The sequence below is a fragment of the Orcinus orca genome, chromosome 2 (assembly GCF_937001465.1).
Source record: "Orcinus orca chromosome 2, mOrcOrc1.1, whole genome shotgun sequence".
Taxonomy (NCBI): domain Eukaryota; kingdom Metazoa; phylum Chordata; class Mammalia; order Artiodactyla; family Delphinidae; genus Orcinus; species Orcinus orca.
Genome location: NC_064560.1, coordinates 42,214,174 through 42,241,329, shown reverse-complemented (window position 1 = coordinate 42,241,329; position 27,156 = coordinate 42,214,174).

Here is a 27,156-nt window from a genome sequence, read left to right as displayed (position 1 = left end):
AGCCGTCCCAAACTTTTGGGTGGCTGTGTCTTTTTGATTTTAATTTCCCTAAGCTATAGGACCATAAGTGGAAGTGCCCTAGGCTCTGTTGCTTTGTTTTTTAGATGTTTCAGGAAACACCATACACTTCTCCAGAGTGGCTCTTGGCAATTTACATCCCAGCCATCAGCATAACAAGGCTCCCAGTTCTCCATACCTGTCCTGCCTTTCTGGATTTTACACTTTTTTGAGATGGCCCTTTTGACCAGGGGGCAGTGAGACTTCATTGTAGTCCAGATTTCCTTTGCAAGCTTGCTTGGTTGGCCAAAAAGGGCGTATGCGTTTTTTCCTGAATATATTCAGGAAAAAACGCATACGCCCTTTTTGGCCAAGTGCATCATTGTGGACGTTCTGCCTCTTTACCTATGCTTTACATGCAATTCCAGTCTACCTCCTGAAATCGGTTTCCTGCAATTCTGCCCCGCTTTCAAGTCCTATTGGCAGCCTTACTTCAATATATTTTTGGAAGATAGCTGTCATTTATAACTCTGCAGGTTTGTAAATGACAGTGCCCCTGAGCTCCTTTCTTCAACTCGCTTTCTTGTGAGCTGGTCGCAACACCGCAGGATTGCTTCTGGCCCTAGCATGGTTCCGGCATGGCACGCTGAGGCTTTGGTTAATTCCTCTTCCTGGTGGGAAATGAGAGTTAAATTTGCCCGTCCAGACACCTCCAGCTAGTCTCTCATTGGTTCTCCCTATTCCTGTTCATCTTCCGCAAAATTGCAAACTGGGCAAAACAGGAGGTTAAAGGCACTGATTCGCTAAGTGGGGAGAGTGTTAGTAAAGCGTCTGGAATATTGCACCTGAGTACCAGGGAACAAAAACTGAGAGACATTTGAACACGTTTCCCGATCACACGGTGAATCATACTCTGGGTTCCACATGCATGTTTTAGCTGAAAGAAGAATCCATTAAACCTGGAGAGTTGAGATCCATGGAATGGGTACCATGCAATATGACTTCAAAGGGTCTGCATTTGCTCACCGAACCTCACCAATCCTATCACTGCTGCGTTTATGCTGCTGTACACACGCTTGATTCTCTTTCAGAAACATATAAATCCATAGGTTTTAAGATTCTTACTTGTCAGGTATAATGTTAGGCGTTTAATATGGGGTGTTGAGTCCACTTTGTTTAGCAAGCTGTAGCTCTTGTCTATTACATATTTGGCTTATGGAACGGTATCTGTGCTCATTTCAATCTCTGGATTTATGCAGCACCCCAACTCACCTTTCCCCTTAAGCAAGCATAACTTGGTTTTCTACATTTGACACCCTGTTCTGTTTTGTAATTCAGTTCCTGTGTAGCCAAGTTTACATTCCGTGTATTAGTGATATCTTATGATGTTTCTTTTTCTGTGTGACTTATTTCACTTAGAATCATCGTACCTGAATCCACTCATTATGCTGCTACGGGCCTGATGATATAGATTTCATTGCTGAGTGATATTGCATTGTACGTAAGTACCAAAACTTCTTTATCCATTTTTCGCTTTCTGTGATATTGAACTTATACTGTAAATGAGGTTCTTGTAAACAGACCATCCCAAACTTTGGGGTGGCTGTGTCCTTTTGATTTTAATTTCCCTAAGCTATAGGACCATAAGTGGAAGTGGCCTAGGCTCTGTTGCTTTGATTTTTAGATGTTTCAGGAAACACCATACACTTCTCCAGAGTGGCTGTTGGCAATTTACATCCCGCCCATCAGCATAACAAGGCTCGCAGTTCTCCATGGCCTGTCCTGCCTTTCTGGATTTTACACTTTTTTCAGATGGCCCTTTTGACCGGGGGAAGTGAGACTTCATTGTAGTGCAGATTTCCTTTGCAAGCTTGCTTGGTTGGCCAAAAAGGGCGTATGCGTTTTTTCTTGAATATATACAGGAAAAAACACATATGCCATTTTTGGCCAAGTGCATCATTGTGGACGTTCTGCCTCTTTTCCTATGCTTTACATGCAATTCCAGTCTACCTCCTGAAATCGGTTTCCTGCAATTCTGCACCACTTTCAAGTCCTCTTGGCTGCCTTACTTGAATATATTTTTGGAGGATAGCTGTTATTTATAAGTCTGCAGGTTTGTGAATTACAGTGCCCCTGAGCTCCTTTCTTCAACTCGATTTCTTGTGAGCTGGCCGCAACACCGCAGGATTGCTTCAGGCCCTAGTGTGGTTCCGGCATGGCACGCTGAGCCTTTGGTTAATTCCTCTTCCTGGTGGGAAACGAGAGTTAAATTTGCCTGTCCAGACACCTGCAGCTACTCTCTCATTGGTTCTCCCTATTCCTGTTCATCTTCCACAGTAATTCCAAACTGGGCCAAACAGGAGGTTAAAGGCACTGACTCTCCAAGAGGGGAGAGTGTTAGTAAAGCGTCTGGAATGTTGCACCCGAGTACCAGGGGACGAAAACTGAGACACATTTGAACACGTTTCCCATTCACACGGTGGATCATACTCTGGGTTCCACATGCATGTTTTAGCTGAAGGAAGAATCCCTTAAACCTGGAGAGTTGAGACCCATGGAATGGGTAGCATGCAATATGACTTCAAAGGGTCTGCATTTGCTCACCGATCCTCACCAATCCTATCACTGCTGTGTTTATGCCGCTGTACACACGCTTGATTGTCTTTCGGAGACATATAAATCCATAGGTTTTAAGATTCTTACTAGTCAGGTATATTCGTAGGCGTTTAATATCGGGTGTTGAGTCCACTTCGTTGAGCAAGGAGTAGCTCTTGTCTATTACATATTTGGCTTATGGAACGGTATCTGTGCTAATTTCAATCTCTAGTTTTATGCAGCACCCCCACTCACCTTTCCCCTTAAGCAAGCATAAGTTGGTGTTCTACATTTGAGACCCTGTCCTGTGTTGTAATTCAGATCCTGTGTAGCCAAGTTTACATTCCGTGTATTAGTGATATCTTATGATGTTTCTTTTTCTGTGTGACATATTTCACTTAGAATCATCATACCTGAATCCACTCATTATGCTGCTACGGGTCTGATGACATAGATTCCATTGCTGAGTGATATTACATTGTACGTAAGTACCACAACTTCTTTATCCATTTTTTGCTTTCTGTGATATTGAACTTGTACCGTAAATGAGGTTCTTGTAAACAGAGCCGTCCCAAACTTTGGGGTGGCTCTGTCTTTTTGATTTTAATTTCCCTAAGCTAGAGGACCATAAGTGGAAGTGCCCTAGGCTCTGTTGCTTTGTTTTTTGGATGTTTCAGGAAACACCATACACTTCTCCAGAGTGGCTGTTGGCAATTTACATCCCGCCCATCAGCATAACAAGGCTCCCAGTTCTCCATGGCCTGTCCTGCCTTTCTGGATTTTACACTATTTTCAGATGGACCTTTTGACCGGGGGGCAGTGAGACTTCATCGTGGTGCAGATTTCCTTTGCAAGCTTGCTTTGTTGGCCAAAAAGGGTGTATGCGTTTTTTCCTGAATATATTCAGGAATAAACGCATACGTCCTTTTTGGCCAAGTGCATCATTGTGGACGTTCTGCCTCTTTTCCTATGCTTTACATGCAATTCCAGTCTACCTCCTGAAATCGGTTTTCTGTAATTCTGCCCCGATTTCAATTCCTCTTGGCAGCCTTACTTCAATATATTTTTGGACGATAGCTGTCATTTATAACTCTGCAGGTTTGTGAATTACAGTGTCCCTGAGCTCCTTTCTTCAACTCGCTTTCCTGTGAGCTGGCCGCAACACTGCAGGATTGCTACAGGCCCTAGAGTGGTTCCAGCTCGGCATGCTGAGCCTTTGGTTAATTCCTCTTCCTGGTGGGAAATGAGAGTTAAATTTGCCTGTCCAGACACCTCCAGCTTGTCTCTCATTGGTTCTCCCTATTCCTGTTCATCTTACGCAGAAATTGCAAACTGGGTCAAACAGGAGGTTAAAGGCACTGACTCTCCAAGTGGGGAGAGTGTTAGTAAAGCGTCTGGAATGTTGCACCCGAGTACCAGGGGACAAAACCTGAGACCCATTTGAACACGTTTCCCGATCACACGGTGGATCATACTCTGGGTTCCACATGCATGTTTTAGCTGAAGGAAGAATCCCTTAAACCTGGAGAGTTGAGACCCATGGAATTGGTACCATGCAATATGAGTTCAGAGTGTCTGCATTTGCTCACCGAACCTCACCAATCCTATCACTGCTGCGTTTATGCTGCTGTACACACGTTTGATTCTCTTTCGGAGACATAGAAATCCATAGGTTTTAAGATACTTACTAGTCAGGTATATTCTTAGGCGTTTATTATGGGGTGTTGAGTCCACTTCGTTGAGCAAGGAGTAGCTCTTGTCTATTACATATTTGGCTTATGGAACGGTATCTGTGCTCATTTCAATCTCTGGTTTTATGCAGCACCCCAACTCACCTTTCCCCTTAAGCAAGCATAAGTTGGTTTTCTACATTTGAGACCCTGTTCTGTTTTGTAATTCAGTTCCTGTGTAGCCAAGTTTAGATTCCGTGTATTAGTGATATCTTATGATGTTTCTTTTTCTGTGTGACTTTTTTCACTTAGAATCATCATACCTGAATCCACTCATTATGCTGCTACGGGCCTGATGACATAGATTTCATTGCTGAGTGATATTGCATTGGACGTAAGAACCACAACTTCTGTATCCATTTTTCGCTTTCTGTGATATTGAACTTGTACCGTAAACGAGGTTCTTTTAAACAGAGCCGTCCCAAACTTTGGGGTGGCTGTGTCTTTTTGATTTTAATTTCCCTAAGCTATAGGACCATAAGTGGAAGTGCCCTAGGCTCTGTTGCTTTGTTTTCTAGATGTTTCAGGAAACACCATACACTTCTCCAGAGTGGCTGTTGGCAATTTACATCCCGCCCATCAGCATAACAAGGCTCCCAGTTCTCCATGGCCTCTCCTGCCTTTCTGGATTTTACACTTTTTTCAGATGGCCCTTTTGACTGGGGGGAAGTGAGACTTCATTTTAGTGCAGATTTCATTTGCAAGCTTGCTTAGTTGGCCAAAAAGGGCGTATGCGTTTTTTCCTGAATATATTCAGGAAAAAACGCATACGCCCTTTTTGGCCAAGTGCATAATTGTGGACGTTCTGCCTCTTTTCCTATGCTTTACATGCAATTCCAGTCTACCTCCTGAAATCGGATTCCTGCAATTCTGCCCCACTTTCAAGTCCTCTTGGCAGCCTTACTTGAATATATTTTTGGACGATAGCTGTCATTTATAACTCTGCAGGTTTGTAAATTACAGTGCACCTGAGCTCCTTTCTTCAACTCGCTTTCTTGTGAGCTGGCCGCAACACTGTATGATTGCTACAGGCCCTAGTGTGGTTCCAGCATGGCACACTGAGCCTTTGGTTAATTCCTCTTCCTCGTGGGAAATGAGAGTTAAATTTGCCCGTCCAGACACCTCCAGCTAGTCTCTCATGGGTTCTCCCTATTCCTGTTCTTTTTCCGCAGAAATTGCAAAGTGGGCCAAACAGGAGGTTAAAGGCACTGACTCTCCAAGTGGGGAGAGTGTTAGTAAAGCGTCTGGAATGTTGCACCCGAGTACCTGGGGACGAAAACTGAGACACATTTGAACACGTTTCCCGATCACACGGTGGATCATATTCTGGGTTCAACATGCATGTTTTAGCTGAAGGAAGAATCCCTTAAACCTGGAGAGTTGAGACCCATGGAATGGGTACCATGCAATATGACTTCAAAGGGTCTGCATTTGCTCACCGATCCTCACCAATCCTATCACTGCTGCGTTTATGCCGCTGTACACACGCTTGATTCTCTTTCGGAGACATATAAATCCATAGGTTTTCAGATTCTTACTAGTCAGGTATATTCTTAGGCGTTTAATATGGGGTGTTGAGTCCACTTCGTTGAGCAAGGAGTAGCTCTTGTCTATTACGTATTTGGCTTATGGAACGGTATCTGTGCTCATTTCAATCTCTGGTATTATGCAGCACCCCAACTCACCTTTACCCTTAAGCAAGCATAAGTTGGTGTTCTACATTTGAGACCCTGTTCTGTTTTGTAATTCAGTTCCTGTGTAGCCAAGTTTACATTCCGTGTAGTAGTGATATCTTATGATGTTTCTTTTTCTGTGTGACTTATTTCACTTAGAATCATCGTACCTGAATCCACTCATTATGCTGCTACGGGCCTGATGACATAGATTTCATTGCTGAGTGATATTGCATTGTACGTAAGTACCACAACTTCTTTATCCATTTTTCGCTTTCTGTGATATTGAACTTGTACCGTAAACGAGGTTCTTGTAAACACAGCCATCCCAAAATTTGGGGTGGCTGTGTCTTTTTTTTTTTTTGTGGTACACGGGCCTCTCACTGTTGTGGCCTCTCCCATTGCGGAGCACAGGCTCCGGTCGCGCAGGCTCAGCGGCCATGGCTCACGGGCCCAGCCGCTCCGCGGCATGTGGGATCTTCTTGGACTGGGGCACGAACCCGTGTCCCCTGCATCGGCAGGCGGACTCTCAACCACTGCGCCACCAGGGAAGCCCTGGCTGTGTCTTTTTGATTTTAATTTCCCTAAGCTATAGGACCATAAGTGGAAGTGCCCTAGGCTCTGTTGCTTTGTTTTTTGGATGTTTCAGGAAACACCATACACTTCTCCAGAGTGGCTGTTGGCAATTTACATCCCGCCCATCAGCATAACAAGGCTCCCAGTTCTCCATGGCGTATCCTGCCTTTCTGGATTTTACACTTTTTTCAGATGGCCCTTTTGACCGGGGGGAAGTGAGACTTCATTGTAGTGCAGATTTCGTTTGCAAGCTTGCTTGGTTGGCCAAAAAGGGCGTATGCGTTTTTTCCTGAATATATTCAGGAAAAATCGCACAGCCTTTTTTGGCCAAGTGCATCATTGTGGACGTTCTGCCTCTTTTCCTATGCTTTACATGCAATTCCAGTCTACCTCCTGAAATCGGTTTCCTGCAATTCTGCCCCACTTTCAAGTCCTCTTGGCAGCCTAACTTCAATATATTTCTGGAAGATAGCTGTCATTTATAACTCTGCAGGTTTGTGAATGACAGTGCCCCTGAGCTCCTTTCTTCAACTCGCTTTCTTGTGAGTTGGCCGCAACACCGCAGAATTGCTTCAGGCCCTAGTGTGGTTCCGACATGGCACGCTGAGCCTTTGGTTAATTCCTCTTCCTGGTGGGAAATGAGAGTTAAATTTGCCCGTCCAGACACCTCCAGCTAGTCTCTCATTGGTTCTCCCTATTCCTGTTCATTTTCCGTAGAAATTGCAAACTGGGCCAAACAGGAGGTTAAAGGGACTGACTCTCCAAGTGGGGAGAGTGTTAGTAAAGCGTCTGGAATGTTGCACCCGAGTACCAGGGGACGAAAACTGAGACACATTTGAATACGTTTTCTGATTACACGGTGGATCATACTCTGGGTTCCACATGCATGTTTTAGCTGAAGGAAGAATCCCTTAAACCTGGAGAGTTGAGACCCATGGAATGGGTACCATGCAATATGACTTCAAAGGGTCTGCATTTGCTCACCGAACCTCACCAATCCTATCACTGTTGCGTTTATGCCGCTGTACACAAGCTTGATTCTCTTTTGGAGACATATAAATCCATAGGTTTTAAGATTCTTACTAGTCAGGTATATTCTTAGGCGTTTAATATGTGGTGTTGAGTGCACTTCGTTGAGCAAGGAGTAGCTCTTGTCTATTACATATTTGGCTTATGCAACGGTATCTGTGCTACTTTCAATCTCTGGTTTTATGCAGCACCCCAACTCACCTTTCCCCTTAAGCAAGCATAAGTTGGTGTTCTACATTAGAGACACTGTTGTGTTTTGTAATTCAGTTCCTGTGTAGCCAAGTTTATATTCCGTGTATTAGTGAAATCTTATGATGTTTCTTTTTCTGTGTGACTTATTTCACTTAGAATCATCCTACCTGAATCCACTCATTATGCTCCTACGGGCCTGATGACATAGATTTCATTGCTGAGTGATATTGCATTGTACGTAGGTACCACTACTTCTTTATCCATTTTTCGCTTTCTGTGATATTAAACTTGTACTGTAAACTAGATTCTTGTAAACAGAGCCGTCCCAAACTTTTGGGTGGCTGTGTCTTTTTGATTTTAATTTCCCTAAGCTATAGGACCATAAGTGGAAGTGCCCTAGGCTCTGTTGCTTTGTTTTTTAGATGTTTCAGGAAACACCATACACTTCTCCAGAGTGGCTCTTGGCAATTTACATCCCAGCCATCAGCATAACAAGGCTCCCAGTTCTCCATACCTGTCCTGCCTTTCTGGATTTTACACTTTTTTGAGATGGCCCTTTTGACCAGGGGGCAGTGAGACTTCATTGTAGTCCAGATTTCCTTTGCAAGCTTGCTTGGTTGGCCAAAAAGGGCGTATGCGTTTTTTCCTGAATATATTCAGGAAAAAACGCATACGTCCTTTTTGGCCAAGTGCATCATTGTGGACGTTCTGCCTCTTTACCTATGCTTTATATGCAATTCCAGTCTACCTCCTGAAATCGGTTTCCTGCAATTCTGCCCCGCTTTCAAGTCCTATTGGCAGCCTTACTTCAATATATTTTTGGAAGATAGCTGTCATTTATAACTCTGCAGGTTTGTAAATGACAGTGCCCCTGAGCTCCTTTCTTCAACTCGCTTTCTTGTGTGCTGGCCCCAACACCGCAGGATTGCTTCTGGCCCTAGCATGGTTCCGGCATGGCACGCTGAGGCTTTGGTTAATTCCTCTTCCTGGTGGGAAATGAGAGTTAAATTTGCCCGTCCAGACACCTCCAGCTAGTCTCTCATTGGTTCTCCCTATTCCTGTTCATCTTCCACAGAAATTGCAAACTGGCCAAACAGGAGGTTAAAGGCAGTTACTCTCCAAGTGGGGAGAGTGTTAGTAAAGCGTCTGGAATGTTGCACCCGAGTACCAGGGGACGAAAACTGAGACACATTTGAACACGTTTCCCGGTTACACGGTGGATCATACTCTGGGTTCCACATGCATGTTTTAGCTGAAAGAAGAATCCCTTAAACCTGGAGAGTTGAGACCCATGGAATGGGTACCATGCAATATGACTTCAAAGGGTCTGCATTTGCTCCCCAAACCTCACCAATCCTATCACTGCTGCGTTTATGCCGCTGTACACACGCTTGATTCTCTTTCGGAGACATATAAATCCATAGGTTTTAATATTCTTACTAGTCAGGTATATTCTTAGGCGTTTAATATGGGGTGTTGAGTCCAATTCGTTGAGCAAGGTGTAGCTCTTTTCTATTACATATTTGGCTTATGAAACAGTATCTGTGCTCATTTCAATCTCTGGTTTTATGCAGCACCCCAACTCACCTTTCCCCTTAAACAAGCATAAGTTGGTTTTCTACATTTGAGACCCTGTTCTGTTTTGTAATTCAGTTCCTGTGTAGCCAAGTTTTCATTCAGTTTATTCGTTATATCTTATGATGTTTCTTTTTCTGTGTGACTTATTTCACTTAGAATCATCGTACCTGAATCCACTCATTATGCTGCTACGGGCCTGATGACATAGATTTCATTGCTGAGTGATATTGCATTGTACATAAGTACCACAACTTCTTTATCCATTTTTCGCTTTCTGTGATATTGAACTTGTACCGTAAATGAGGTTCTTGTAAACAGAGCCGTCCCAAACATTGGGGTGGCTGTGTCTTTTTGATTTTAATTTCCCTAAGCTATAGGACCATAAGTGGAAGTGCCCTAGGCCCTGTTGCTGTGTTTTTTAGATGTTTCAGGAAACACCATACACTTCTCCAGAGTGGCTGTTGGCAATTTACATCCCACCCATCAGCATAACAAGGCTCCCAGTTCTCCATGGCCTGTCCTTCCTTTCTGGATTTTACACTTTATTCAGATGGCCCTTTTGACCTGGAGGGCAGTGAGACTTCATTGTAGTGCAGATTTCCTTTGCAAGCTTGCTTGGATGGCCAAAAAGGGCGTATGCGTTTTTTCCTGAATATATTCAGGAAAAAACGCATACGCCCTTTTTGGCCAAGTGCATCATTGTGGACGTTCTGCCTCTTTTCCTATGCTTCACATGCAATTCCAGTCTACCTCCTGAAATCGATTTCCTGCAATTCTGCCCCGCTTTCAAGTCCTCTTGGCAGCCTTACTTCAATATATTTTTGGAAGATAGCTGTCATTTATAACTCTGCATGTTTGTGAATTACAGTGCCCCTGAGCTCCTTTCTTCAACTCGCTTTCTTGTGAGCTGGCCGCAACACCGCAGGATTGCTTCAGGCCCTAGTGTGGTTCTGGCACGGCACGCTGAGCCTTGGTTAATTCCTCTTCCTGGTGGGAAATGAGAGTTAAATTTGCCAATCCAGTCACCTCCAGCTAGTCTGTCATTGGTTCTCCCTATTCCTGTTCTTTTTCCGCAGAATTTGCAAAATCGGCCAAACAGGAGTTTAAAGGCACTGACTCTCCAAGTGGGGAGAGTGTTAGTAAAGCGTCTGCAATGTTGCACCCAAGTACCAGGGGACGAAAACTGAGACACATTTGAACACATTTCCCGACCACATGGTGGATCATACTCTGGGTTCCACATGCATGTTTTAGCTGAAGGAAGAATCCCTTAAACCTGGAGTGTTGAGACCCATGGAATGGGTACCATGCAATATGACTTCAAAGGGTCTGCATTTGCTCACCGAACCTCACCAATCCTATCACTGCTGCGTTTATGCCGCTGTACACACGCTTGATTCTCTTTCGGAGACATATAAATCCATAGGTTTTAAGATTCTTACTAGTCAGGTATATTCTTAGGCGTTTAATATGGGGTGTTGAGTCCAATTCGTTGAGCAAGGAGTAGCTCTTTTCTATTACATATTTGGCTTATGAAACGTTATCTGTGCTCATTTCAATCTCTGGTTTTATGCAGCACCCCAACTCACCTTTCCCCTTAAACAAGCATAAGTTGGTTTTCTACATTTGAGACCCTGTTCTGTTTTGTAATTCAGTTCCTGTGTAGCCAAGTTTACATTCAGTGTATTAGTTATATCTTATGATGTTTCTTTTTCTGTGTGACTTATTTCACTTAGAATCATCGTACCTGGATCCACTCATTATGCTGCTACGGGCCTGATGACATAGATTTCATTGCTGAGTGATATTGCATTGTACATAAGTACCACAACTTCTTTATCCATTTTTCGCTTTCTGTGATATTGAACTTGTACCGTAAATGAGGTTCGTGTAAACAGAGCCCTCCCAAACATTGGGGTGGCTGTGTCTTTTTGATTTTAATTTCCCTAAGCTATAGGACCATAAGTGGAAGTGCCCTAGGCTCTGTTGCTGTGTTTTTTAGATGTTTCAGGAAACACCATACACTTCTCCAGAGTGGCTGTTGCCAATTTACATCCCACCCATCAGCATAACAAGGCTTCCAGTTCTCCATGGCCTGTCCTGCCTTTCTGGATTTTACACTTTATTCAGATGGCCCTTTTGACCTGGAGGGCAGTGAGACTTCAGTGTAGTGCAGATTTCCTTTGCAAGCTTGCTTGGATGGCCAGAAAGGGCGTATGCGTTTTTTCCTGAATATATTCAGGAAAAAACGCATACGCGCATTTTGGCCAAGTGCATTAATTTGGACGTTCTGCCTCTTTTCCTATGCTTTACATGCAATTCCAGTCTACCTCCTGAAATCGGTTTCCTGCAATTCTGCCCCGCTTTCAAGTCCTCTTGGCAGCCTTACTTCAATATATTTTTGGACGATAGCTGTCATTTAGAACTCTGCAGTTTTGTGAATTAGAGTGTCCCTGAGCTCCTTTCTTCAACTCGCTTTCTTGTGAGCTGGCCGCAACACCGCAGGATTGCTTCAGGCCCTAGTGTGGTTCCGGCATGGCACGCTGAGCCTTTGGTTAATTCCTCTTCCTGGTGGGAAATGAGAGTTAAATTTGCCCGTCCAGACACCTCCAGCTAGTCTCTCATTGGTTCTCCCTATTCCTGTTCATCTTCCACAGAAATTGCAAACTGGGCCTAACAGGAGGTTAAAGGCACTGACTCTCCAAGTGGGGAGAGTGATAGTAAAGCGTCTGGAATGTTGCACCCGAGTACAAGGGGATGAAAACTGAGACACATTTGAACACGTTTCCCGATCACACGGTGGATCATACTCTGGGTTCCACATGCATGTTTTAGCTGAAGGAAGAATCCCTTAAACCTGGAGAGTTGAGACCCATGGAATGGGTACCATGCCACATGTCTTCAATGGGTCTGCATTTGCTCACTGAACCTCACCAATCCTATCACTGCTGCGTTTATGCCGCTGTACACACGCTTGGTTCTCTTTCGGAGACATATCAATCCATAGGTTTTCAGATTCTTACTAGTCAGGTATATTCTTAGGCGTTTAATATGGGATGTTGAGTCCACTGCATTGAGCAAGGAGTAGCTCTTGTCTATTACATATTTGGCTTATGGAATGGTATCTGTGCTAATTTCAATCTCTGGTTTTATGCAGCACCCCAACTCACCTTTCCCCTTAAGCAAGCATAAGTTGGTTTTCTACATTTGAGACACTGTTCTGTTTCGTAATTCAGTTCCTGTGTAGCCAAGTTTACATTCCGTGTATTAGTGATTCCTTATGATGTTTCCTTTTCTGTATGACTTATTTCAGTTAGAATCATCGTACCTGAATCCAATCATTATGCTGCTACGGGCCTGTTGACATAGATTTCATTGCTGAGTGATATTGCATTCTACGTAAGTACCACAACTTCTTTATCCATTTTTCACTTTCTGCGATATTTAACTTGTACCGTAAATGAGGTTCTTGTAAACAGAGCCGTCCCAAACTTTGGGGTGGCTGTGTCTTTTTGATTTTAATTTCCCTAAGCTATAGGACCATAAGTTGAAGTGCCCTAGGCTCTGTTGCTTTGTTTTTTGGATGTTTCAGGAAACACCATACACTTCTCCAGAGTGGCTGTTGGCAATTTACATCCCGCCCATCAGCATAACAAGGCTCCCAGTTCTCCATGGCCTGTCCTGCCTTTCTAGATTTTACACTTTTTCAGATGGCCCTTTTGAGCGGGGGACAGTGAGACTTCATTGTAGTGCAGATTTCCTTTGCAAGCTTGCTTGGTTGGCCAAAAAGAGCATATGCGTTTTTTCCTGAATATATTCAGGAAAAAACGCATATGCACTTTTTGGCCAAGTGCATCATTGTAGACCTTCTGCCTCTTTTCCTATGCTTTTCATGAAACTCCAGTCTACCTCCTGAAATTGGTTTCCTGCAATTCTACCCCACTTTCAAGTCCTCTTGGCAGCCTTACTTCAATATATTTTTGGACGATAGCTGTCATTTATAACTCTGCAGGTTTGTGAATTACAGTGCCCCTGAGCTCCTTTCTTGAACTCGCTTTCTTGTGAGCTGGCCGCAACACCGGAGGATTGCTACAGGCCCTAATGTGGTTCCAGCATGGTACGCTGAGCCTTTGGTTAATTCCTCTTCCTGGTGCTTAATGAGAGTTCAATTTGCCCATCCAGACACCTCCAGCTAGTCTCTCATTGGTTCTCCCTATTCCTGTTCATTTTCCACAGAAATTGCAAACGGAGCCAAACAGGAGGTTAAAGGCAGTGACTCTCCCAGTGGGGAGAGTGTTAGTAAAGCGTCTGGAATGTTGCACCCGAGTACAAGGGGATGAAAACTGAGACACATTTGAACACGTTTCCCGATCACATGGTGGATCATACTCTGGGTTCCACATGCATGTTTTAGCTGAAGGAAGAATCCCTTAAACCTGGAGAGTTGAGACCCATGGAATGGGTACCATGCCACATGTCTTCAATGGGTCTGCATTTGCTCACTGAACCTCACCAATCCTATCACTGCTGCGTTTATGCCGCTGTACACACGCTTGGTTCTCTTTCGGAGACATATCAATCCATAGGTTTTCAGATTCTTACTAGTCAGGTATATTCTTAGGCGTTTAATATGGCATGTTGAGTCCACTGCATTGAGCAAGGAGTAGCTCTTGTCTATTACATATTTGGCTTATGGAATGGTATCTGTGCTAATTTCAATCTCTGGTTTTATGCAGCACCCCAACTCACCTTTCCCCTTAAGCAAGCATAAGTTGGTTTTCTACATTTGAGACACTGTTCTGTTTCGTAATTCAGTTCCTGTGTAGCCAAGTTTACATTCCGTGTATTAGTGATTCCTTATGATGTTTCCTTTTCTGTATGACTTATTTCAGTTAGAATCATCGTACCTGAATCCAATCATTATGCTGCTACGGGCCTGTTGACATAGATTTCATTGCTGAGTGATATTGCATTCTACGTAAGTACCACAACTTCTTTATCCATTTTACACTTTCTGCGATATTTAACTTGTACCGTAAACGAGGTTCTTGTAAACAGAGCCGTCCCAAACTTTGGGGTGGCTGTGTCTTTTTGATTTTAATTTCCCTAAGCTATAGGACCATAAGTTGAAGTGCCCTAGGCTCTGTTGCTTTGTTTTTTGGATGTTTCAGGAAACACCATACACTTCTCCAGAGTGGCTGTTGGCAATTTACATCCCGCCCATCAGCATAACAAGGCTCCCAGTTCTCCATGGCCTGTCCTGCCTTTCTGGATTTTACACTATTTTCAGATGGACCTTTTGACCGGGTGGTAGTGAGACTTCATTGTAGTGCAGATTTCCTTTGCAAGCTTGCTTGGTTGGCCAAAAAGTGCGTATGCATTTTTTCCTGAATATATTCAGGAAAAAACGCATACGCCCTTTTTGGCCAAGTGCATCATTGAGGACGTTCTGCCTATTTTCCTATGCTTTACATGCAATTCCTGTCTACCTCCTGAAATTGGTTTCCTGCAATTCTGCCCCGCTTTCAAGTCCTCTTGGCAGCCTTACTTCAATATATGTTTGGACGATAGCTGTCATTTATAACTCTGCAGGTTTGTGAATGACAGTACCCCTGAGCTCCTTTCTTCAACTCGCTTTCTTGTGAGCTGGCCGCAACACCGCAGGATTGCTTCAGGCCCTAGTGTGGTTCCGGCATGGCACGCTGAGCCTTTGGTTAATTCCTCTTCCTGATGGGAAATGAGAGTTAAATTTGCCCGTCCAGACACCTCCAGCTAGTCTCTCATTGGTTCTCCCTATTCCTGTTCATTTTCCGCAGAAATTGCAAACTGGGCCAAACAGGAGGTTAAAGGCAGTGACTCTCCAACTGGCGAGAGTGTTAGTAAAGCGTCTGGAATGCTGCACCCGAGTACCAGGGGACGAAAACTGAGACACATTTGAACACATTTCCCGATCACACGGTGGATCATACTCTGGGTACCACATGCATGTTTTAGCTGAAGGAAGAATCCCTTAAACCTGGAGAGTTGAGACCCATGGAATGGGTACCAATGCAATATGAGTTCAAAGGGTCTATATTTGCTCACTGAACCTCACCAATCCTATCACTGCTGCGTTTATGCTGCTGTACACATGCTTGATTCTCTTTCGGAGACATATAAATCCATAGGTATTAATTTTCTTACCAGTCAGGTATATTCTTAGGCGTTTAATATGGGGTGTTGAGTCCACTTCGTTGAGCAAGGAGTAGCTCTTGTCTGTTACATATTTGGCTTATTCAACGGTATCTGTGCTAATTTCAATCTCTGGTTTTATGCAGCACCCCAACTCACCTTTCCCCTTAAGCAAGCATAAGTTGGTTTTCTACATTTGAGACCCTGTTCTGTTTTGTAATTCAGTTCCTGTGTAGCCAAGTTTACATTCCGTGTCTTAGAGATATCTTATGATGTTTCTTTTTCTGTGTGACTTATTCACTTAGAATCATCGTAACTGAATCCACTCTTTATGCTGCTACGGGCCTGATGACATAGATTTCATTGCTGAGTGATATTGCATTGTACGTAAGTACCATAACTTCTTTATCCATTTTTCGCTTTCTGTGATATTGAACGTGTACCGTAAATGAGGTTCCTGTAAACAGAGCCATCCCAAACTTTGGGGTGGCTGTGTCTTTTTGATTTTAATTTCCCTAAGCTATAGGACCATAAGTGGAAGTGCCCTAGACTCTGTTGCTTTGTTTTTTGGATGTTTCAGGAAACACCATACACTTCTCCAGAGTGGCTGTTGGCAATTTACATCCCGCCCATCAGCATAAAAAGGCTCCCAGTTCTTCATGGCCTGTCCTGCCTTTCTGGATTTTACACTTTTTTCAGATGGCCCTTTTGACCGGTGGGACAGTGAGTCTTCATTGTAGTGCAGATTTCATTTGCAAGCTTGCTTGGTTGGACAATAAGGGCGTATGCGTTTTTTCCTGAATATATTCAGGAAAAAACGCATACGCCCTTTTTGGCCAAGTGCATCATTGTGGACGTTCTGCCTCTTTTCGTATGCTTTACATGCAATTCCTGTCTACCTCCTGAAATCGGTTTCCTGCAATTCTGCCCTGCTTTCAAGTCCTCTTGGCAGCCTTACTTCAATATATTTTTGGACGATAGCTGTCATTTATAACTCTGCAGGTTTGTGAATGACAGTGCCCCTGAGCTCCTTTCTTCAACTCGCTTTCTTGTGAGCTGGCCGCAACACCGCAGGATTGCTTCAGGCCCTAGTGTGGTTCCGGCATGGCACGCTGAGCCTTTGGTTAATTCCTCTTCCTGATGGGAAATGAGAGTTAAATTTGCCCGTCCAGACACCTCCAGCTAGTCTCTCATTGGTTCTCCCTATTCGTGTTCATTTTCCGCAGAAATTGCAAACTGGGCCAAACAGGAGGTTAAAGGCAGTGACTCTCCAACTGGGGAGAGTGTTAGTAAAGCGTCTGGAATGTTGCACCCGAGTACCAGGGGACGAAAACTGAGACACATTTGAACACGTTTCCCGATCACACGGTGGATCATACTCTGGGTTCCACATGCATGTTTTAGCTGAAGGAAGAATCCCTTAAACCTGGAGAGTTGAGACCCATGGAATGGGTACCATGCAATATGACTTCAAAGGGTCTGCCTTTGCTCACCGAACCTCACCAATCCTATCACTGCTGTGTTTATGCCGCTGTACACACGCTTGACTCTCTTTCGGAGACATATATATCCAAAAGTTTTAAGATCCTTACTAGTCAGGTATATTCTTAGGCGTTTAATATGGGGTGTTGAGTCCACTTCGTTGAGCAAGGAGTAGCTCTTGTCTATTACATATTTGGCTTATGGAATGGTATCTGTGTTAATTTCAATCTCTGGATTTATGCAACACCCCAACTCGCCTTTCCCCTTAAGCAAGCATAAGTTGGTTTTCTACATTTGAGACCCTGTTCTGTTTTGTAATTCAGTTCCTGTGTAGCCAAGTTTACATTCCGTTTATTAGTGATATCGTATGATGTTTCTTTTTCTGTGTGACTTATTTCACTTAGAATCATCGTACCTGAATGCACTCATTATGCTGCTACGGGCCTGATGACATAGATTTCATTGCTGAGAGATATTGCATTGTTCGTAAGTACCACAATTTCTTTATCCATTTTTCGCTTTCTGTGATATTGAACTTGTACCGTAAATGAAGTTCTTGTAAACAGAGCCATCCCAAACTTTGGGGTGGCTGTGTCTTTTTGATTTTAATTTCCCTAAGCTATAGGACCATAAGTGGAAGTGCCCTAGACTCTGTTGCTTTGTTTTTTGGATGTTTCAGGAAACACCATACACTTCTCCAGAGTGGCTGTTGGCAATTTACATCCCGCCCATCAGCATAACAAGGCTCCCAGTTCTCCATGGCCTGTCCTGCCTTTCTGGATTTTACACATTTTTCAGATGGCCCTTTTGAGCGGGGGGCAGTGAGACTTCATTGTAGTGCAGATTTCCTTTGCAAGCTTGCTTGTTTAGCCAAAAAGTGCGTATGCGTTTTTTCCTGAATATATTCAGGAAAAAAGTCATACGCCCTTTTTGGCCAAGTGCATCATTGTGGACGTTCTGCCTCTTCTCCTATGCTTTACATGCAATTCCAGTCTACCACCTGAAATCGGTTTCCTGCAATTCTGCCCTGCTTTCAAGTCCTGTTGCCAGCCTTACTTCAATATATTTTTGGACGATAGCTGTCATTTATAACTCTGCAGGTTTGTGAATTACAGTGCCCCTGAGCTCCTCTCTTCAACTCGCTTTCTTGTGAGCTGGCCGCAACACCGCAGGATTGCTTCAGGCCCTAGTGTGGTTCCGGCATGGCACGCTGAGCCTTTGGTTAATTCCTCTTCCTGGTGGGAAATGAGAGTTAAATTTGCCCGTCCAGACACCTCCAGCTAGTCTCTCATTGGTTCTCCCTATTCCTGTTCATTTTCCGCAGAAATTGCAAACTGGGCCAAACAGGAGGTTAAAGGCACTGACTCTCCTAGTGGGCAGAGTGTTAGTAAAGCATCTGGAATGTTGCACCCAAGTACCAGGGGATGAAAACTGAGACACATTTGAACACGTTTCCCGATCACACGGTGGATCATACTCTGGGTTCCACATGCATGTTTTAGCTGAAGGAAGAATCCCTTAAACCTGGAGAGTTGAGACCCATGGAATGGGTACCATGCAATATGACTTCAAAGGGTCTGCATTTGCTCACCGAACCTCACCAATCCTATCACTGCTGCCTTTATGCTGCTGTACACACGCTTGATTCTCTTTTGGAGACATATAAATCCATAGGATTTAAGATTCTTACTAGTCAGGTATATTCTTAGGCGTTTAATATCGGGTGTTGAGTCCACTTTGTTGAGCAAGGAGTAGCTCTTGTCTATTACATATTTGGCTTATGGATCGGAATCTGTGCTAATTTCAATCTCTGGTTTTATGCAGCATCCCAACTCACCTTTCCCCTTAAGCAAGCATAAGTTGGTGTTCTACATTTGAGACCCTGTTCTGTTTTGTAATTCAGTTCCTGTGTAGCCAAGTTTACATTCTGTGTAGTAGTGATATCTTATGATGTTTCTTTTTCTGTGTGACTTATTTCACTTAGAATCATCGTACCTGAATTCATTCATTATGCTGCTACGGGCCTGATGACATAGATTTCATTGCTGAGTGATATTGCATTGTACGTAAGTACCACAACTTCTTTATCCATTTTTCACTTTCTGCGATATTGAACTTGTACCGTAAACGAGGTTCTTGTAAATAGAGCCATCCCAAAGTTTGGGGTGGCTGTGTCTTTTTGATTTTAATTTGCCTAAGCTATAGGACTATAAGTGGAAGTGCCCTAGGCTCTGTTGCTTTGTTTTTTGGATGTTTCAGGAAACACCATACACTTCTCCAGAGTGGCTGTTAGCAATTTACATCCCGCCCATCAGCATAACAAGGCTCCCAGTTCTCGATGGCCTGTCCTGCCTTTCTGGATTTTACACTTATTTCAGATGGCCCTTTTGACCGGGGGGCAGTGAGACTTCATTGTAGTGCAGATTTCCTTTGCAAGCTTGCTTGGTTGGCCAAAAAGGGCGTATGCGTTTTTTCCTGAATATATTCAGGAAAAAACGCATACGCCCTTTTTGGCCAAGTGCATCATTGTGGACGTTCTGCCTCTTTTCCTATTCTTTACATGCAGTTCCTGTCTACCTCCTGAAATCGGTTTCCTGCAATTCTGCCCCACTTTCAAGTCCTCTTGGCAGCCTTACTTCAATATATTTTTGGACGATAGCTGTCATTTATAACTCTGCATGTTTGTGAATGACAGTGCCCCTGAGCTCCTTTCTTCAACTCGCTTTCTTGTGAGCTGGCCGCAACACCGCAGGATTGCTTCAGGCCCTAGTGTGGTTCTGGCATGGCACGCTGAGCCTTTCGCCAATTCCTCTTCCTGGGGGGAAATGAGAGTTAAATTTACCCGTCCAGACACCTCCAGCTAGTCTCTCATTGGTTCTCCCTATTCCTGTTCATTTTCCGCAGAAATTGCAAACTCGGCCAAACAGGAGGTTAAAGGCACTGACTCTCCAAGTGGGGAGAGTGTTAGTAAAGCGCCTGGAATGTTGCACCCGAGTAGCAGGGGCCGAAAACTGAGACACATTTGAACACGTTTCCCGATCACACGGTGGATCATACTCTGGGTTCCACATGCATGTTTTAGCTGAAAGAAGAATCCCTTAAACCTGGAGAGTTGAGACCCATGGAATGGGTACCATGCAATATGAATTCAAAGGGTCTGCATTTGCTCACCGAACCACACCAGTCCTATCACTGCTGCGTTTATGCCACTGTACACACGCCTGATTCTCTTTCGCAGACATATAAAGCCATAAGTTTTAAGATTGTTACTAGTCAGGTATATTCTTAGGCGTTTAATATGGGGTGTTGTGTCCACTTCGTTGAGCATGGAGTAGCTCTTGTCTATTACATATTTGGCTTATGGAACGGTATCTGTGCTAATTTCAATCTCTGGTTTTATGCAACACCCCAACTCACGTTTCCCCTTAAGCAAGCATAAGTTGGTGTTCTTCATTTGAGAAACTGTTCTGTTTTGTAATTCAGTTCCTGTGTAGCCAAGTTTACAATCCGTGTAGTAGTGATATCTTATGATGTTTCTATTTCTGTGTGACTTATTTCACTTAGAATAATCGTACCTGAATCCACTCATTATGCTGCGACAGGCCTGATGACATAGATTTCATTGCTGAGTGATATTGCATTGAACGTAAGTACCACAACTTCTTTATCCATTTTTCGCTTTCTGTGATATTGAACTTGTACCGTAAACGAGGTTCTTGTAAACAGAGCAGTCCCAAACTTTGGGGTGGCTGTGTCTTTTTGATTTTAATTTCCCTAAGCTATAGGAGCATAAGTGGAAGTGCCCTAGGCTCTGTTGCTTTGTTTTTTGGATGTTTCAGGAAACACCATACACTTCTCCAGAGTGGCTGTTGGCAATTTACATCCCGCCCATCAGCATAACAAGGCTTCCAGTTCTCCATGGCCTGTCCTGCATTTCTGGATTTTACACTTTATTCAGATGACCCTTTTGACCTGGGGGCAGTGAGACTTCATTGTAGTGCAGATTTCCTTTGCCAGCTTGCTTGGTTGGCCAAAAAGGGCGTATGCGTTTTTTCCTGAATATATTCAGAAAAAGACACATACGCCCTTTTTGGCCAAGTGCATCACTGTGGACGTTCTGCCTCTTTTCGTATGCTTTGCATGCAATTCCAGTCTACCTCTTGAAATCGGTTTCCTGCAATTTTGCCCCGCTTTAAAGTCCTCTTGGCAGCCTTACTTCAATATATTTTTGGACGATAGCTGTCATTTATAACTCTGCAGGTTTGTGAATTACAGTGCCCCTGAGCTCCTCTCTTCAACTCGTTTTCTTGTGAGCTGGCCGCAACACCGCAGGATTGCTTCAGGCCCTAGTGTGGTTCCGGCATGGCATGCTGAGCCTTTGGTTAATTCCTCTTCCTGGTGGGAAATGAGAGTTAAATTTGCCCGTCCAGACACCTCCAGCTAGTCTCTCATTGGTTCTCCCTATTCCTGTTCATTTTCTGCAGAAATTGCATACTGGACCAAACAGGAGTTTAAAGGCACTGACTCTCCAAGTGGGGAGAGTGTTAGTAAAGCGTCTGGAATGTTGCACCCGAGTACCAGGGGACGAAAACTGAGACACATTTGAACACGTTTCCCAATCACACGGTGGATCATACTCTGGGTTCCACATGCATGTTTTAGCTGAAGGAAGAATCCCTTAAACCTGGAGAGTTGAGACCCATGGAATGGGTACCATGCAATATGACTTCAAAAGGTCTGCATTTGCTCACCGAACCTCACCAATCCTATCACTGCTGCGTTTATGCCGCTGTACACACGCTTGATTCTCTTTCGGAGACATATAAATCCATAGGTTTTAAGATTCTTACTAGTCAGGTATATTCTTAGGCGTTTAATATGGGGTGTTGAGTCCACTTCGTTGAGCAAGGAGTAGCTCTTGTCTATTACATATTTGGCTTATGGAATGGTATCTGTGCTCATTTCAATCTCTGGTTTTATGCAGCACCCCAACTCACCTTTCCCCTTAAGCAAGCATAAGTTGGTGTTCTACATTTGAGACCCTGTTCTGTTTTGTGAATCAGTTCCTGTGTAGCCAAGTTTATATTCCGTTTAGTAGTGATATCTTATGATGTTTCTTTTTCTGTGTGACTTATTTCACTTAGAATCATCGTACCTGAATCCACTCATTATGCTGAGACAGGCCTGATGACATAGATTTCATTGCTGAGTGATATTGCATTGTACCTAAGTACCACAACTTCTTTATCCATTTTTTGCTTTCTGTGATATTGAACTTGTACCATAAACGAGGTTCTTGTAAACAGAGCCATCCCAAACTTTGGGGTGGCTGTGTCATTTTGATTTTAATTTCCCTAAGCTATAGGACCATAAGTGGAAGTTCCCTAGGCTCTGTTCCTTTGTTTTTTGGATGTTTCAGGAAACACCATACACTTCTCCAGAGTGGCTGTTGGCAATTTACATCCCGCCCATCAGCATAACAAGGCTCCCAGTTCTCCATGGCCTGTCCTGCCTTTCTGGATTTTACACTTTTTTCAGATGGCCCTTTTGACCTGGGGGCAGTGAGACTTCATTGTAGTGCATATTTCCTTTGCAAGCTTGGTTGGTTTGCCAAAAAGGGCGTATGCGTTTTTTCCTGAATATATTCAGGAAAAAACGCATACGCCCTTTTTCGCCAAGTGCATCATTGTGGACGTTCTGCCTCTTTTCCTATGCTTTACATGCAATTCCAGTCTACCTCCTGAAATCGGTTTCTTGCAATTCTGCCCCGCTTTCAAGTCCTCTTGGTAGCCTTACTTCAATATATTTTTGGACGATAGCTGTCATTTATAACTCTGCAGGTTTGTGAATGACAGTGCCTCTGAGCTCCTTTCTTCAACTCGCTTTCTTCTGAGCTGGCCGCAACACCGCAGGATTGCTTCAGGCCCTAGTGTGGTTCCGGCATGGCATGCCGAGCCTTTGGTTAATTCCTCTTCCTGGGGGGACATGAGAGTTAAATTTACCCGTCCAGACACCTCCAGCTAGTCTCTCATTGGTTCTCCCTATTCCTGTTCATTTTCTGCAGAAATTGCAAACTGGGCCAAACAGGAGGTTAAAGGCACTGACTCTCCAAGTGGGGAGAGTGTTAGTAAAGCGTCTGGAATGTTGCACCCGAGTACCATGGGACGGAAACTGAGACACATTTGAACACGTTTCCTGATCACACGGTGTATCATACTCTGGGTTCCACATGCATGTTTTAGCTGAAGGAAGAATCCCTTAAACCTGGAGAGTTGAGACCGATGGAATGGGTACCATGCAATATGACTTCAAACGGTCTGCATTTGCTCACCGAACCTCACCAATCCTATCACTGCTGCGTTTATGCCGCTGTACACACGCTTGTTTCTCTTTTGGAGACATATAAATCCATAGGTTTTAAGATTCTTACTAGTCAGGTATATTCTTAGGCGTTTAATATCGGGTGTTGAGTCCACTTTGTTGAGCAAGGAGTAGCTCTTGTCTATTACATATTTGGCTTATGGATCGGAATCTGTGCTAATTTCAATCTCTGGTTTTATGCAGCATCCCAACTCACCTTTCCCCTTAAGCAAGCATAAGTTGGTGTTCTACATTTGAGACCCTGTTCTGTTTTGTAATTCAGTTCCTGTGTAGCCAAGTTTACATTCTGTGTAGTAGTGATATATTATGATGTTTCTTTTTCTGTGTGACTTATTTCACTTAGAATCATCGTACCTGAATCCACTCATTATGCTGCTACGGGCCTGATGACATAGATTTCATTGCTGAGTGATATTGCATTGTACGTAAGTACCACAACTTCTTTATCCATTTTTCACTTTCTGCGATATTGAACTTGTACCGTAAACGAGGTTCTTGTAAATAGAGCCATCCCAAAGTTTGGGGTGGCTGTGTCTTTTTGATTTTAATTTGCCTAAGCTATAGGACTATAAGTGGAAGTGCCCTAGGCTCTGTTGCTTTGTTTTTTGGATGTTTCAGGAAACACCATACACTTCTGCAGAGCGGCTGTTGGCAATTTACATCCCGCCCATCAGCATAACAAGGCTCCCAGTTCTCCATGGCCTGTCCTGCCTTTCTGGATTTTACACTTTTTTCAGATGGCCCTTTTGACCGGGGGGCAGTGAGACTTCATTGTAGTGCAGATTTCCTTTGCAAGCTTGCTTGGTTGGCCAAAAAGTGCGTATGCGTTTTTTCCTGAATATATTCAGGAAAAAACGCATACGCCCTTTTTGGCCAAGTGCATCATTGTGCACGTTCTGCCTCTTTTCCTATGCTTTACATGCAATTCCAGTCTACCTCCTGAAATCGGTTTCCTGCAATTCTGCCCCACTTTCAAGTCCTCTTGGCAGCCTTACTTCAATATATTTTTGGACGATAGCTGTCATTTATAACTCTGCATGTTTGTGAATGACAGTGCCCCTGAGCTCCTTTCTTCAACTCGCTTTCTTGTGAGCTGGCCGCACCACCGCAGGATTGCTTCAGGCCCTAGTGTGGTTCTGGCATGGCAAGCTGAGCCTTTCACCAATTCCTCTTCCTGGTGGGAAATGAGAGTTAAATTTACCCGTCCAGACACCTCCAGTTAGTCTCTCATTGGTTCTCCCTATTCCTGTTCATTTTCCGCAGGAATTGCAAACTCGGCCAAACAGGAGGTTAAAGCCACTGACTCTCCAAGTGGGGAGAGTGTTAGTAAAGCATCTGGAATGTTGCACCCGTGTAGCAGGGGACGAAAACTCAGACACATTTGAACACGTTTCCCGATCACATGGTGGATCATACTATGGGTTCCACATGCATGTTTTAGCTGAAAGAAGAATCCCTTAAACCTGGAGAGTTGAGACCCATGGAATGGGTACCATGCAATATGACTTCAAAGGGTCTGCATTTGCTCACCGAACCTCACCTGTCCTATCACTGCTGCGTTTATGCCACTGTACACACGCTTGATTCTCTTTCGCAGACATATAAAGCCATAGGTTTTAAGATTGTTACTAGTCAGGTATATTCTTAGGCGTTTAATATGGGGTCTTGTGTCCACTTCGTTGAGCAAGGAGTAGCTCTTTTCTATTACATATTTGGCTTATGGAGCGGTATCTGTGCTAATTTCAATCTCTGGTTTTATGCAACACCCCAACTCACCTTTCCCCTTAAGCAAGCATAAGTTGGTGTTCTACATTTGAGAAACTGTTCTGTTTTGTAATTCAGTTCCTGTGTAGCCAAGTTTACATTCCGTGTATTAGTGATACCTTATGATGTTTCTTTTTCTGTGTGACTTATTTCACTTAGAATCATCGTACCTGAATCCATTCATTATGCTGCTACGGGCCTGATGACATAGATTTCATTGCTGAGTGATATTGCATTGTACGTAAGTTCCACAACTTCTCTATCCATTTTTCGCTTTCTGTGATATTGAACTTGGACCGTAAACGAGGTTCTTGGAAACAGAGCGGTCCCAAACTTTGGGGTGGCTGTGTCTTTTTTATTTTAATTTCCCTAAGCTATAGGACCATAAGTGGAAGTGCCCTAGGCTCTCTTGTTTTGTTTTTTGTATGTATCAGGAAACACCATACACTTCTCCAGAGTGGCTGTTGGCAATTTCCATCCCGCCCATCAGCATAACAAGGCTCCTAGTTCTCCATGGCCTGTCCTGCCTTTCTGGATTTTACACTTTTTTCAGATGGCCCTTTGACCGTGGGGCAGTGAGCCTTCATTGTAGTGCAGATTTCCTTTGCAAACTTGCTTGGTTGGCCAAAAAGGGAATATGCGTTTTTTCCTGAATATATTCAGGAAAAAACTCATATGTGCTTTTTGGCCAAGTGCATCATTGTGGACGTTCTGCCTCTTTTCCTATGCTTTACATGCAATTCCAGTCTACCTCCTGAAATCGGTTTCCTGCAATTCTGCCCCGCTTTCAAGTCCTCTTGGCAGCCTAACTTCAATATATTTTTGGACGATAGCTGTCATTTATAACTCTGCAGGTTTGTGAATGACAGTGCCCCTGAGCTCCTTTCTTCAACTCGCTTTCTTGTGAGCTGGCCGCAACCCCGCAGGATTGCTTCAGGCCCTATGGTGTTTCCGGCATGGCACGCTGAGCCTTTGGTTAATTCCTCTTCCTGGTGGGAAATGAGAGTTAAATTTGCCCGTCCGGACACCTCCAGCTAGTCTCTCATTGTTTCTCCCTATTCCTGTTCATTTTCCGCAGAAATTGCATACTGGACCAAACAGGAGTTTACAGGCACTGACTCTGCAAGTGGGGAGAGTGTTAGTGAAGCGTCTGGAATGTTGCACCCGAGTACCAGGGGACGAAAACTGAGACACATTTGAACACGTTTCCCGATCACACGGTGGATCATACTCTGGGTTCCACATGCATGTTTTAGCTGAAGGAAGAATCCCTTAAACCTGGAGAGTTGAGACCCATGGAATGGGTACCATGCAATATGACTTCAAAGGGTCTGCATTTGCTCACCGAACCTCACCAATCCTATCACTGCTGCGTTTATGCCACTGTACACATGCTTGATTCTCTTTCGGAGATATATAAATCCATAGGTTTTAAGATTGTTACTAGTCAGGTATATTCTTAGGCGTTTAATATGGGGTGTTGAGTCCACTTCGTTGAGCAAGGAGTAGCACTTGTCTATTACATATTTGGCTTATGGAACGGTATCTGTGCTCATTTCAATCTCTGGTTTTATGCAGCACCCGAACTCACCTTTCCCCTTAAGCAAGTATAAGTTGGTGTTCTACATTTGAGACCTTGTTCTGTTTTGTAAATCAGTTCCTGTGTAGCCAAGTTTATATTCCGTGTAGTAGTGATATCTTATGATGTTTCTTTTTCTGTGTGACTTATTTCACTTAGAATCATCGTACCTGAATCCACTCATTATGCTGAGACAGGCCTGATGACATAGATTTCATTGCTGAGTGATATTGCATTGTACCTAAGTACCACAACTTCTTTATCCATTTTTCGCTTTCTGTGATATTGAACTTGTACTGTAAACGAGGTTCTTGTAAACAGAGCCATCCCAAACTTTGGGGTGGCTGTGTCTTTTTGATTTTAATTTCCCTAAGCTATTGGACCATAAGTGGAAGTGCCCTAGGCTCTG